We start from the raw sequence: 14,640 nt of genomic DNA on the forward strand, positions 1-14,640 counted from the left end.
TCGAAGTGAGACAAATTCAGCTCTATATAACATACAGATAATCTACCAAACCATCTCAATAATACCATGTGCTCTGCTGTATCAACGCTAGTGAGTTAGGAGCCCCCCAGGCTGCTGCTGGCAAACATTGCCACATAAAAATCATGCCAGTGAAACTCTGCTGAAGGCAGATGTAACCACTGACATTCATAAAGATTCGCTTCTGTGGTATCTGGCAAAGACTTCATACCATCTTTCCCAGTGCTGTTCATTCTGCTGCAACCAAAACGTTAAGAACAGAAATCGTTATGAGAGAAAATCAATTTATTTTCTTTCCTCTTTTGTTTTGTTTTTTTTTTTTTTCTTTTAAGAAAACATAGTATTTTTACTTCATATGCTCCACAGCATATGAAAGTATTTCAAGGAGCTGATAAAGAGCTTTCTAATTGTTTAACTGAAACCACTCCAAGCAGGCAAGCAAAATTAATTTTAATGCAAGTCAGGAATTCAGAAAGGAAGTCACCCACTTACACCTAGAAATTCCAAATGCAATTGCAGACTATGTTCTGTGCTTCCCTATACTTAATGGTAAAAAAAGGTAAACTACTTAAAAAGATATTAAAACAAAGGCATGACTACCCAAAATAACAAGCTAGCTAAAATAACTTAATATTTTCAAATCTCAGAATGAAGTCCCAGCATGACTGCTTCTCTCAATCCACACCAAAGGACATTTGGGAGGGTTAAATAACAGTGTGTGAGCAAACCAAGGAGCAACATGTCCTTTTTATTTGAAGATGTTAATGGTTCATAGAAAAGTATTTGGCTGCGTAGCACTTGTCCCAGCTGTACCTCATTGAGGCACATGAAAGAACTCAGCATAATTTCAGGTAACATGCAGAGGATAAGAGAGCCCACAGCTCCAAAATGCACCCACAACTCTACACTTGGAAGTGTGTGCTTCCTGAACAGCCCAGCACTCGGGATAAGGAGTTGCTCACCAGAGGAGAAAAGCTTCTGTCTTCTGTAAGTTTTCTTACTGGACTCTGAATTTATGGCACTGTACTTAAGACATGTTTGTGGCAGAAGAAAAAACATAGAAGCGCCACAAATCTGCAAGAAGGAAACAGCACAGATTTATTCAGTACAGCACTCTGGTGCACTGTGACAAAACAAGTACACGTGATTGTGCAAGTAGCACCTCCCTGCTCAAACTCCTTTCTTCCCTTATATGTTCAAGACATATCCTTACAGAAACACTGCTCTTAACACAATACCAGTACAGCGCCAAAGCAGTAAGCCAAATGATCTCTGTCTCTCAATTGTGTTGCATTAGGACTATAAACTGGCACATGAAAACGAGTAAACATAATTCAGTTAAAGTCATACTGCTTTTTTGGACCCAGCTGCACACCAACAGGTTTTCGTTTGCTGCTTTGTTTTGTGTGTCAAAAAAAAAAAAATATTGAAACAAACGTTTAGCTATTGCAAATATATTAACATATATTTCCTCTCCCTCATCAGGGTACCTGGGGTTTTACTAAAGATTCTATCAGTTCAGGTGGGGTTGGTTCCTCAGCAATTCAATTCTCTGACCATCAGCACAGCAGACAGCACACAGTTAAATTTAATTTATAATTCACAAGTTCACTGGCATTGAGGTCTTTTAAATAGCTTAAAAGTTTTTTGTTTGGTTGGTTGCTGTTTTTTTTATTTTAATCTACACTAGAAAATCCTTCTTGCTGTGACCTTTTACCATCATCATTTCATCTGTTCTCCAGGCAAACCAAACTATTACTAGAATGGTGACTACATTAAGGCTACTGATATAAAAAGTTTCACAGAAATAAATCTCCCCTCATTGAGAACACAACACAGACAAGTTGTTCAAAATGAACCAGAATTAGGAGGGGAAAGGGCACAAGTATCTTTCAGCAACAGTTGCTTACACAAAGAGCTTAGCACTGTTTTTATTATCACACAGCGTGACTGGCTGGTTTAAACCAAACCAGAAAAGCTATATGAATGCATGCAGTGACTAAATAACTACAGTGATGTCTGTCATGCTGTTTGCAGAGTGGGGTAGAGGTGCAAGGGGAGAAAACATTTCACTATTCCTCTGCAGATATACAGGAAAAATGACACAATAAAAATACCTCTAACACTTAGCACTAATCTTGCCATGTATTTCCCCACACAGAAGCAGATAACATGTCCTCTATGATGCTAATTATGACTAAAATTAACTGTTACTGTGCACTCAGGCAATTCCATATTACTTTACACTTGGATATTTTCTCTTTTTGTTTCCCCTTAGAAGTCACTGATTTCTCAATAACTTCACCCATGGGGAGCCACCACAGTGTGAAGCCAAACAAATTCCACAACAAATTTTGCAACTGCAATGAAAATGTGCTACCTTTCGTCCAGAGACAAAACAAAGCAAATCAAAGTTCTAAGCAGATCTGAAACATACTCATTCAGGACCTCATTCCTCCTTTTCAGGTGGCAGCTTATTGCAGAGAGAAGCCAAGTGTTATTTGGTATGTGCAGAACAATGGTTTAAGGCCTCCTGTATGCAGATAGTTCCATTTATTTCTTATTTCCCAGCTTTTCTCCCACTAGATATCAAAGGCAGTATTCATAAACTATATTTTCAGGTGCTTTGAGCTTCAACTACCACTGTTAGAGGGCCTTAGCTTACCTGCTCTATTTTCATTCTGTACTGAATTGACTCATCAGAATGTGCCCTTCAGAATCACTTTTGATAAGCATTTTGGGCCACACGATTTAAAAAGGAAAGTGCCCTTATCACACCATCAATATGACTCATTTACTATAAGATACTTACACATAGCCCTAGGAAGAGCTCATGATCAATACTGTAAGACAGAAAGTAAGATAAGTTCCCCAAAGCTTCTTAGTCTTTCTAAAAGTAACTTCAGCTGTGAACGCTTTGTGGTTACCACAGCAGCTCCAAACTTAAATCAACACTTTAATAACATACTGGTGTGTGCTTATTACACAGGACTAACTCCTGCATACAACAATAAGCACCACTTATTGCTATATGCATTCCCGAGTGCATTCAAAACTGTTCTTTCAATTTCGCTTAGTGAGTTTTCAGACCTGACCTAAGTCTATCTGACCTGTTCTACAAGACAGTATGAAATCCCGTATCTCACTTACAGAAGGGATGAATTCAATCAGGACAAAGCACTGAGGGAAGTTTGCACGAGCTTTTAAAGATACAGCAACTCTTACAGAAAAGCCATACTAATAGCCATTCCACTGTGCACCTAAAAGGACAGAGAAATTCAGAATTTTCAGGCCATAGAGCCTCAGCTTTTGTCCAGAACAGTTCTTTGTAGTTTCCTCTGGAAGCACCCCAAGGCTTTCAAACTCAGCAACACGTTGTCAGAGTACTGGCAGTTCATCTGTAGCACACCTGAAGTAGACACATCCACTGTCATATAACAACAACTGAAAGACTCCCAAAAGCAATGGAGCAGACCACATGACACAAGAGCACTATTTTGCAGTGTTCTCCTGGACACTTAGATGAGGGCACAGAGTAAGATTTTTACTGGGTGGTAGGTCAGACAGTTTTTGGTTAGATTGAAAAGAGATCACCAGAAAGCCAGCAATGCCACATCATTATGTTTGAATAAAGCAAGAAGAACTGAGTAGGAAGAATGCTTGTGGTCAAAAAACAGAGCATGCCCTAGACATGCTCTGGTTTACAGATACTTGAACTCTAAGTTTAAAACCAAGTATAGTTCTAAAACCATTAGGAAAAGGATGAGAGGTCTGAAATGCCCTACTCTCAGCAACACAGAGCAAACAGCACAAACCTGCCAACTGTTCTAGACATGTTCTAAAGCACAGAGAGAAAGCATCTCTCTCAAACATTTGACAGAAACTGTCAGTCACAATAAGATTATAGTAGGATATGCTGACCTGTGTTTTGAAAAACTTGAGCGCACAACTCCTGCACTAAGAACTATGATGGATTTCCATAAGCCTAATTAAAATTTGAAAAGCACTTGCAATGCAACATTCTGTGAGGATCAAAAAGTAATGCTTATATAACAATAAATACAGATGTGCAAGGGTAGAACAGCAGCTTGTGAATAAATTGTTTAATAAAAAAGAATCCTTAAAACTTGTACATCAAAGTAATCTTTGACAATCTCTCAAGAACTTAGCAGAGAAACTGATGATTCAGATGGTACTGAGAGTCTGTAAGTACAAAGACTTGAGCTTAGCAGTTTTCAGTGAATTAGTATATAATCTTTTGAAAAGAAAACACATAGACTTCTGCTGAAATTCAGTTGCACATCCGGACAGAATAAAATCACAACAGCAGTACTTTCTCCAATTTTGATTCTCTTCATTTTGAATTCCACAAAGTTGTGTATTCCATTTAGGGATAAAAAAAAACTTTATAGAGTGCAATCCAATTCTTACTGTTTAGACTGTAAAGTCTAAAAAAAGTAAGGTAAAAAAAAAAACCCTAAATGAAGTTATATTTCTTCTGTAGGCTTTGGCAGCATGGCTTTCATTGTTTTTACACAGCTCACTCGTATCGTCAATCTTCATGGCTCAATAAATAGATTAAAATCGCTGTTTGCAGAAGTCAATTGAAAATGTGTATCTTGATTGAGATGGATCACAGAAAAGGGCATCTGGGTGCTCTAACAGCTTCACAACTCCAGCTGCCATCCTCACACCAATAGACAACCCACAGACTTACAACTATTCATATTTGAAAATGGAGAATATAGGGTTTTCTGTCTTCTCTTTTTTCCTTTGACTTTTCACTTGCATTGATACAGAAACAGCAAAAAAGAAAAAAAACGCAGTGTTAGGTCCTTATTCTTATATTAGTTTCAGAGTAGGCAAACACCTTCACACACCGCCCGAATGAAGAAAGACAGCACACATGAAGTGAAACTACTAATCTGACTTCACTCCTCCATGTGTTCTATTCCTTCCCATTGTTATCCTTCTAAAAGACTTGTTTCTGGACATCAATGACACAAAACCAGCATAGGTCTGTACTGCATAACTTCACACAAACACAGTGTAAGTGAGAGCTCTCTGAATAGAGTTGTTGCCACCCTATCTTCACCCTGAAAACAAAACAAGACAAAAACATCATGCTTCACCCCTAGGAAAATAAGGCCCCAAATCCTTCTTAGGAGAAGGGATGAAAACAATGTCTTGCAGAAAAAAAACACCACTACAGAACCCCGAGCAGCACCAGTTTCACACGAATCTACAGAAGACATCCCAACAGAGAACACGTTGGCAGACTCTGAAGTATTTTTCAGTTCATCCAGAAAAACTATAAGGGTGGGCAAAGATAACACACTGGTTTTTAGACATTTACCCTCCTCCTCCTGCCAGTATCTGAAATGTATTAAAGCCAATCGTTAAACCACCCCACGCCTTGGCCGGGAGAAGAAGGAAACCCAAATGAAGAAAAACCTTCAAATTCCAACCTCCGTATTTCTCGGTTTTAATAAATCACGACCGACCTGGCTAACCGTCCCTGTCGGGCCGGCCGGCCCTACACACAGCCTCCTGCTCCGTGCCCGCTGATTAGCCCCTGGGAGCGCCCAAAACCAGGCAGCGGTGGCGCAGCCCACACAAGCTGCTACATCTGCTCGTTGCCACGGGAAGAACGCGCACACTCACGAGCGCACCCAGACATTTTCCCCTCGCCGTGCCTGGAAAACACCTTCGGACATTCGGTTAAATGACAGAGTCAATTTCCCGACGATAAATAATCCGTGTTACAGGAGCGCTGCCACAAAAGCCCGATCCCAGCTGACAGCACGAGGTCCGGCAGGCAACTTCACCTGAGCGGAAGAGCCCGCCTCCCCCACGCGCCCCGCAGACAGCAGCGCGGCCCGCTCCGTCCCGCCAAGATGTCCGCTTTCTGTCACGCAAGTTTGCCGCCCCCTTTGCCCCTCCGAACACCGACAGAAAAGCCTCTCTTCTTTCGCCTCCTACCGAAAAAGATAAAGGGGATTAGGCGGGCGTTATTTCCAGTGACCTACATACTCCCCTCGGTGGCCACGAGGCCGACGGCAGCCGCCCGGCCTGAGCACCCCGCTCCCGCTCGGAGCCTGCCGGGCCCCGAAAGGCGGCGGCTCTCAGCCCCTCCCGGCCTCGACGGAGCCGGCCCCTACCTGCCACGGCGGCGGAAAGTTTCCCCCGGGAGCGGCTCGGCGGACTCCGCTCAGTCTCCGCCACAGCAGCCGTCAGGACACGGCCGCACAGGTAAGTCGCCGTCAGCGGCGGGACAGCCGGCGCTAATCCCCCCAGCGGGGAGGGGGAGGGATCACCTCGTGTCCGCCCTCACCGAGCGCCCCGCAGGCTCCGTCCCCTCGGGGCGAGCATCTGCCTCCGCGGCGGGGCGGCGGGCAGGCGGCCCCGACCCGGCACCGGGAACTCAATTGGTGCGAGCGGGGGCCGGGCCGCTGAGTCAGAGCGGCGGGGAGGAGCCGCGACCTGGTGAGGTGAGGGCGGCCCAGCCACGGTGCCCCCTGGCGGGAGGGCGGGAGGCCGAACCGCGCCGCCGGGAAGCGAGCAGCGCAGCCTGGGCAGCAAGCTAAAACTTTCCCTTTCAACTTCAGTGAGAGAAAGGTCTTGTTTTCCCCAGTAATTCTGCACCGGAGAAACAGCAGAATACTTTCATCTTTTGCCTCAATGGTTTTACCTCACAAGAAGCACTGGAGTCACAATAGAATATTTCTATCTTCTGCCTCAAAAGTTGACAGGGTATTTCCTCAGCTTCCACCTATATTGTACTCCCTGTGGCCTAATAAGAAACAGAATCTTTCCAAACTGGATGAAAGGGACTCCAAGGTCCTGGTGATGAAGCCAATGGCAAAAATCCTAGATACCACTTCACATGCCCGAAGGGATATTAATTTACAAGTCCCTGAAAGAGAATGTGAGTGCCCATGTACTGCATATACGTGTCTTAACTGCTAAAATGTACAACTCAACACTGAGAGGGCACGCTTGCTTGACCAGTTGCTCAGTATATATACCCTGAGGGATAAAAGAGCACCGCTTCCTAACACTACATTGGAGGTAGAGTTTTCTTACTGGACTTCAGATGACAAGGCCATGAATGTTGCTGTGTCTTCACAAAAAAAACACTGTCATCCTCAGGGTATGTTTCTCCTGGTGGCAGTGTGAGAGCAGTTTCCTGTCAGGTCTTCTTTCCTCCACGAGTCACCCACAGGTCTGCAGGGGCCACAGTCTGTGTGAGGCTGCAGGGAGCTGTGGGGCTGCCCTGGAGCCTCTGTGAGGGTTACTCACATAACCACTTGAGTACTGACAAAGCAAGCGCTTAGCTTCACGCTGCTTCTCCTGCATGGAAGGACAGCAAAACCAGAAGTACCAACAGCCATTTTAAAACAAGCCTATAACGCTTAAGAATTAGAAACTGTAGAATCTCAGAATGGTTTGGGCTGGAAGGGACCTTGAAGCTCACCCAGTTCCATTCCCCAGCTATTGGCAGGGCACCCATCAACTCAGGCTGCCAGAGCCTGATCCAGCCTGACCTTGATAACCTCCTGGGATGGGGCACCCACAACTCCTCTGGGCAGCAATTAAATACTTATTAATTAGAAATTACTCTCTAATGATGCAAGGTATAGTTCTTATATCCGTATTTTCACATAAATATGCGAGACTGGTGTGGTGAACACTTAAACACAGTTTGCTGTGTCTTCCTTTTTTTGTTAATGACTTCAAATGAATTAATTAGCCTGTCAGGGTACTGATTGCAATTTTGCTAATGAGTCAAAATAGGAATAGACACTGGCCTAATAGAGTAACAGTTCATTTAAATAAAGATATAATATAATTTACGAAGTGTAATGGTATTCTGTATGAGCTCAGGAAGTGTTCTCTCCAAATGCTTTATATAATTAAAGATTTACTAATGTCACTAACTAAACAGATATTCATGAACTAATTAATACCTATTTATGGTAGAGTTAAGATTCCTGTTACCCAAAACTACAGTCAGAAATAAAACTATACCAATTTGAGTCTAGTCCTTCCACTTATAAAAAGAAAAATTGTGGGATATTTTAACTGAAACCTAAGCTTTTTAAAGATGAGAGAATCAGCTGTTTCCTGATAACATAATTCTCTCATTATTTTCAGAATATTAATTGAACGTCATGACTAATAGCAAATGCATTAGAAGAACTGCTCAGCAGAGCTACCAACATATTCTCCCCATAGTGGAGATCATTAAACATTGCCCATGTCTTTAGTTGTGCATGTTTCTGCTGGAGACATATTCCTTCAGTACATCCACTATTTATTACCATTCATTCAGGAAACAGCTTCCGTGTCCTGCCACAGATCCTGAGTAGGCTCACATATAGGGTGCACTCAACATCTGCCTAGGATGGCAGACCAGACACCAGCTTTGAAATACAGTAAAATTGCCTAGATGACTCTAGCAGAAATTGAGAGGATGCTTCTGTTTAAGTTGTTCAGTGTCAGAAGCACAGGAGCTGCCAGCCAACACAAGCGCCCTCATCATAAGCAGGTTATTAAGGAGCAAGCCTCTACCACAGTGCCTATTTCAGATAGCATTAAGATGCTTCACTTCTTTCTAATGCTGCTTTAAGCATTAAAAAAAACAACACTCCACAGTTATTTTTCATGTAATAGTTAAAAGGAATACAAGATAACTGTCCTTTTATATTAGTATCTCTTAATCATTAGAGAGACTGTCCTATCACACAGTTAGGAGAGATGGAAACGTAAAGATGGCTTATCACAAACTCCCACTAATCCTTCTAGAAACCCTCTTTGTTCTGAAGGCATATTAAGCTACAAAGAAATACTTCAAGATAAAACAGTCTGAGGCGCAACACTCAAACTCAATCACCGCCACACTGACAGAACAGTTGCAAGTAGTAAAGGTAGCATGAAGTTTTTAGCTAAGAACATATGCCAGTCTTGGATGTTGTGTCATCAGGGTAAGTGCACAGCATCTGTAGATATGTTTAGGCAGTAGTTACAAATCCAATTGCTTGTATAGTATCTAGAGAATATACAAACATATGCTTTCACTTTTGGTCACCAGTTTTATTCCATGGAAAGCTTGTGCTTTCTGAAGAAATAACACCAAGTTTCTCATCTGTAAAACAAACAAACAAACAAACAAACAAACAAAACCACTCTGGTTTTAACTACTGCAGATAAAAATTACGAAGTAAATTTATATACATAAAGCAGCTTTTAGAAAAGCTTTTACTGTAAGTTTCAATACTATAGTTTTCATGTTACATGTTTTTAATCTGTAAAATATTTGAACATTAGGAAATATGCTTTCTGCAAAAAATTTACTTCTATTCCCCAAAATGGAAGTTTCACGTGTACTGCCTATAGAAAAATCAATAGATAGGATTGGTTTCTCTGCAAGAAAACAAGTTACTGTCAACACTCAGAATGACTGAAGTGACCCATGAGCTATCTACTAGAAGTTGTAGGTTTCTTAGATGTAAACTGGGTGTCATCTTAGTAAAACAATCCTGTGCTACATTCGCTTCTTAGTGAGAGATCTGATTTCCAGGAAAAGCATTAGAGAATAATGATGTTCTGTTTAAGAACAGGGAGGAATATGGGCATGTGTTCCAAGTTGTGTTCTATAGTATGCCACAGCTTTCCTTTCACATCTTCTGTCACCAGTAGTAAAAAAGAAAACATTTTAAGTCCTCAGGAAGATGCTTAAGAATTTTTTCCATCCACACACTGAACTTTTCATACAAAAAGAAAAAAGCAGTATACTTAAAGCAATGGTGAAAAAAACATCACTGTCTAGTTCTACATAAGTCATATTTCATCTGAACATAAAAAATATTCCTCTCAATACTCAAAATTATCCCTAAACTTTTTAGGTACAGTTCTGCAAGTATTTTGCTTTAGCACACAAATTAAAGTATACTCAAAACTAATTACTATATATGAGGTGAACATTTTAATTACCTGAATAGAACACAGATGTTTTGCTACACAACTAATAAAAACGCACAGATTGGAAGATAATGTTCTCTTACAGTGTTTAAGCAACATTTCTGACTGATCAATACAGACAATACAAAGATGGCCAAGACAACATGCATTGTGATATATGTTATTTTATGAACAGCAACAACTTGGAAGATCTCATAATTGATGTTCAGAGATTAACCTGTTCTAAGGAAACTTTTTATAACAAAAGATTGTTAAATAAGTTTAACACTGGCATTTAGTTGTAGAGTCACCTTTGACCACTATGAAGTAGTAATTTGTGAGACAAAATAAATTTACTGCCCTTGTAACAAAATAATTTCTTTTTCTTAAAACCAGATTGGTCTATGATAAGAGCTTGATGCTAATTTTGAGAATAAGTTAATACAGTCTGGTCCAAAAGTCAGTCCACTTATAGTCTACAATTTCTCATCCGATTTAAAATAGCACAGGTCAGCACTGCTATTAAAAAATATAATCTTGCCTTCCTCCACTGATTTTGTTCCTTTCTTTCATCTTTCTTGGTGCAAAGAAAATTTGTAGAGCTATTTGATAAGCAAGATCAGTTACCTGATTCAGATTAAAACTAACCTCCCTTTTTGCTCCTGTTAACTATAATCTGCATCAAGTCTCTGATCTGGTTCATCTGCCACTGTGTAAATCCTTATGCTGGCACAAGAGGAAGCAGCATGAGGGCAAGAGTAAGCTGCGACACATGAAGACCTATGAAACAACATATGATTCCAAAACCCTCCCTGTATTGTTTTTCTTTTATGGTTTTTCTTTGAGTGTATGGGTCTAAAGCATGTTCTATACTGTCCTCAGTGTTATGTGAGAGCTTGCCTTCATTCTATTCAGATTCTGTTTTTCTCTTTATGCTTTGAAAACATAGAGCAGAATTCTGGGTTTATGCTATAAATCCTGCAAACTGTCTACTTGGAAAGGAGGAGGATAACTGATAATTTCAATTATTCTTCTCTAAAGCAACAACAACCTCCTTAACCACAGAAGCAAACAAGACGACAATTTTTTATTTTTAGGCAGTTACTAGACATAGTTCTTCAGTCTCTCATAGATTTCTTTTGGATTTGCTAATCCATCCCTGCCAACCAAGATTTATGTCTGGCCCCTTGCAAACTGCTTACCTTAAGAATACTGCTGAGGGATATTTTAAAAAAGTATATCCCCAGGGGAAAAGCAGTAGCAGATTCCTTTGGAGGCTTAGTCCTGCTTTTCTAATTACAAATTACACTCCAAGGTCCAGTGAGAGTTTTGACCCAGAACTACATAATATGTTTCTTAATGACAATTAGATTATCAGCATTGCTCTGCTTTTCTGGCTATACAGACTATGATTAGCTAGCATGGTATTTAAGGTAACAGTGCCAAAGCTACTCTTCCATAGCCTATATCTTGCCCATATGTCACATCATAGCCATTAGCTCAAAAACATCCCAGTGTTCTACCCTGCCCCCTGGAAAGTCACCTTAGACAAACTTGATTTAATCTTTCAGGTATCTCAGATATTAAAAAAATAAAAGTTAGCATTGATCATTAGGGAGAATTTTGGTAGACCTCAACAGCAACATTAAGCACAAGTTCAGACAGAAGGCCCACTCCCAGCTAATTACAATGTGATCCATGTAAACTCCTTAGAAGATAACGCTCATTAATAACCTCTTATATCACTGTTTTGCCACACCAAAGTTGTGTGCTTCTATGCTTTTGTAAAACCCTCTATTTTGTCTTTTTTGGTATGCTAATCACAGAACTACTGGTAGCAGGAAAAAGGTTACCTACAATACAGGAAAACCCTGTAGTCTGTGTTGCATTCAGCCTATTTGCCAGATGTGAAATGGGGCATCGTGGGTTTTTTCCTGAAGTAACATGACTGTGCACCTGCAGGAAATTGGCAAGGGGGAAACAAAGAAATGGTGATACTATATGTGCTGCTGGCCTCTTAGTCATACTACTGTCCATCTGCATGCCTGAAAAGAACAGTCAGCAAAAGATTTAATAAGTCTGCAAGTCTTTCTTGCAATACAATGAAATATTACCAAGTAGCATTTTTAAGTGAGTGTTTGAATACTGATTTCCTCTATGAATGAGCCTCTACTAGTCAGGAGATGAGATATGCAGATGCTAGGCAAGAAACCATATGAATCAGAGAGTAATTTGTAGTAGTGTTTTATTCCCCTGCATTTGCCTTTTTGTTCCTTGCTCACATCTAGAATGAAGTGGTGATTTCTTTTTTATCCTTGTCAGATAGCTTATCAAGTCAGGTGTTAATTCCTGCAAAGAAAATTAAAAGAAACAACACTTGCAAAGATGGAGAGCTTTACATTCTATTTCCTGCTTGTGAAGTGCAGAAAAAGTTGCTTTTGTTTTTTTTCTGGATAACATGGGTTTTTTTAGTGTTCTGTATTGTAGCTTAGTTTGTCTTTGGAGTTTATAGCTAAATATTTCAGTAAATAAATATTTCAATAAATATTTCAGGTTCAGAGAAGTATTTGTTCAATTTCTCAAAAAATTCTTCTAAGTTTTTGCCAACATGCATTCATGCCAAACACACAATGCAAAAGTGATGTTGGATACATTTGTACAAGGCTAATTACAACAAAGTCACAGGACAATTAGAGACTCATAGATAGACTGAGAACAGTCAAGACCAAACCTTAACTAAGACTTCTAGTAAAGTCACAGACACAAAGACTCAGATTTTCAAGGTCCTTCCCTACTTTAAGGTAATCAACAGGCAGCTTTTTAAAACCTAAACCATTTGCTGAATTGAAGACCATGGGCCACTTGGACAGCTGGAATCAAGAATTATCATTAGGATGTACCCAAATCCTTTGAAAGAAAATCCTATGGGGATTTGTAATATTACAACACAATTGAAAACACAGCAATAAAAGCATGGTGGTGAAGTCCCAGGCTTCAGCAAGAGAAAATAAACTCAAGTACAGCAACAATAAATACAGGAAAAAAAGCCTGCTTACTCTTAGAAGGCCTCAAGCAGACAGGGAGCTTCAACTAAATACCCTTGCCTCCACTGCCAGCCCTTAAATAAAGCCTACAAAAGAATGGAATCAAGATCTATCCCTTCTAGTCACTCAGATACATCGCATGCACCTGAGCTCCCCTCGGTTGGCCCTACCTTCCTACCTGGTGCTCAATTCAAGCTGTAACTCACTATTTCTGTTACAAGTTGTTTTTTTTTTTAATATCCACCAGAAGAGAACTACTTATAATCACTCATATTTAAGAGTCACCAAATAGCATACATCAATAGGATTAAGATCAAAGAGTGGACTCCTCTTAGAGAAATAAGTTCCTACCTACCAGCTGGTATGATCTCATCTCTCTTGCTTACTCCTCCCAGCATTGCATTCTTTGCACCCCAGCACCCCAGTTTCAAAAGAATCCCACTTCAGAAGTCTCCTACTTAGTAGGAAATGATTGTTAAGAAAAAAATAAGAATAAATAAATAAATAAAAATTTTAAATTTTAATAAAAAAAAGGGATTTGGAATTTCTTTGGCTAAAGAGAAACTCAACTGGGCATATAGATTGTCCAGAAAATTTACCTATTACTATATTACATCTAGGACCAACAACAGCTCCTCAACAGATAGCTTTCCTTTCTGGTGAAAAAAAATCTCTTCATTTTGTACAAAGAGCAGTTTCTGGACTGCAGGGTGTGAATTCATAAGTCTAATTCAGGACAAGGCTCCAACTTGAAGAAACACATATACAATTATCATTTACCTGCACAAAACAAAAAAAGCAAAACAATGTTAATAATAAATATACAGACCTTATAATTCTAAAGCACACCAGAGAATTTAGTTAAACAAACTATTACACTAAAACAGAAAACATAAAATGCTTACCTATGTCCTGGGCTCACAAAAAAAAAACTCCTAGAGACCAGACCTACAGAAAAAATGGTTCTTCACTGGCAGTCAGCTCTTAAATGGTTCTAGGAGAGGTGCAGCCATGCTCCACCCCTTCCTGCAGCACAGGTGAATTGCCTTCAGCTGTGCTCCTGTGGCTGACTCAGCGCTGGTCTCAGGTGATCAATCAGTGGTTCAGGCTGTGACTCAGCAGTTTCCATACAACGGTGTAATGTTGCTCATTTTGAACTTGGATTGTTGAAATTCCAGGAACGTGCCCTAACTGTACAATGTGAGCTGTGCACATTTGTCTCTAAGTGAGAATCAGTTAAAGGTTTGCACACCAAAGAACTTACGTGTCTACAAAACGTGAACTGTCAAATGCTATTGCCTTGAGATTCTTTTCCTTAAGTTTAAGCTAGAACAATCATTTATAAGCATTCTGTCCTTTAGCATGTAGCCGGTGGAAACCATAATCCTGACGGAATGCAATGTTTTTTCATTTGTTGGCCCTGGAAGCTGTGCATTAGTAAAATAAATAAATTAAATAAACAGCAACATCTGTTCCAGTCACTAGAGGCTTGTTGCTGGAGTTACCTGCATTGAATGGGAGGAGAAGCTCTAGTACAGGAATTCTGCTTTCTGCAGTAGAGATTAGTGGAATTACTAGGAATAAATCATAGAATCAAAGAATATCCTGAGATGGA

The 14,640-nt window shown here is 40.2% G+C and overlaps 1 protein-coding gene across 10 annotated transcripts in view; it reads right to left on the reverse strand.

Moving 5' to 3' along the window:
• Positions 1 to 13,994, reverse strand: part of FHIP1A (FHF complex subunit HOOK interacting protein 1A) — an 84,367-nt gene extending 70,373 nt beyond the window's left edge. For 8 of the 10 annotated variants that reach the window (XR_008208464.1, XM_052690258.1, XM_052690260.1 and 5 more), the window contains exon 1: positions 6,180 to 6,274. The gene's annotated coding sequence lies outside the window, so the exon portion shown is untranslated. Of the gene's footprint in view, positions 1 to 5,846; positions 5,946 to 6,179; positions 6,275 to 13,930 lie in introns of those variants that run through there. The other 2 variants (XM_052690252.1, XM_052690253.1) reach the window with 2 other exon arrangements.
• Between the last annotated feature and the right edge of the window lie 646 nt (positions 13,995 to 14,640).

Source organism: Tympanuchus pallidicinctus, unplaced genomic scaffold, assembly GCF_026119805.1.
Source record: "Tympanuchus pallidicinctus isolate F22 unplaced genomic scaffold, pur_lepc_1.0 scaffold26, whole genome shotgun sequence".
Taxonomy (NCBI): domain Eukaryota; kingdom Metazoa; phylum Chordata; class Aves; order Galliformes; family Phasianidae; genus Tympanuchus; species Tympanuchus pallidicinctus.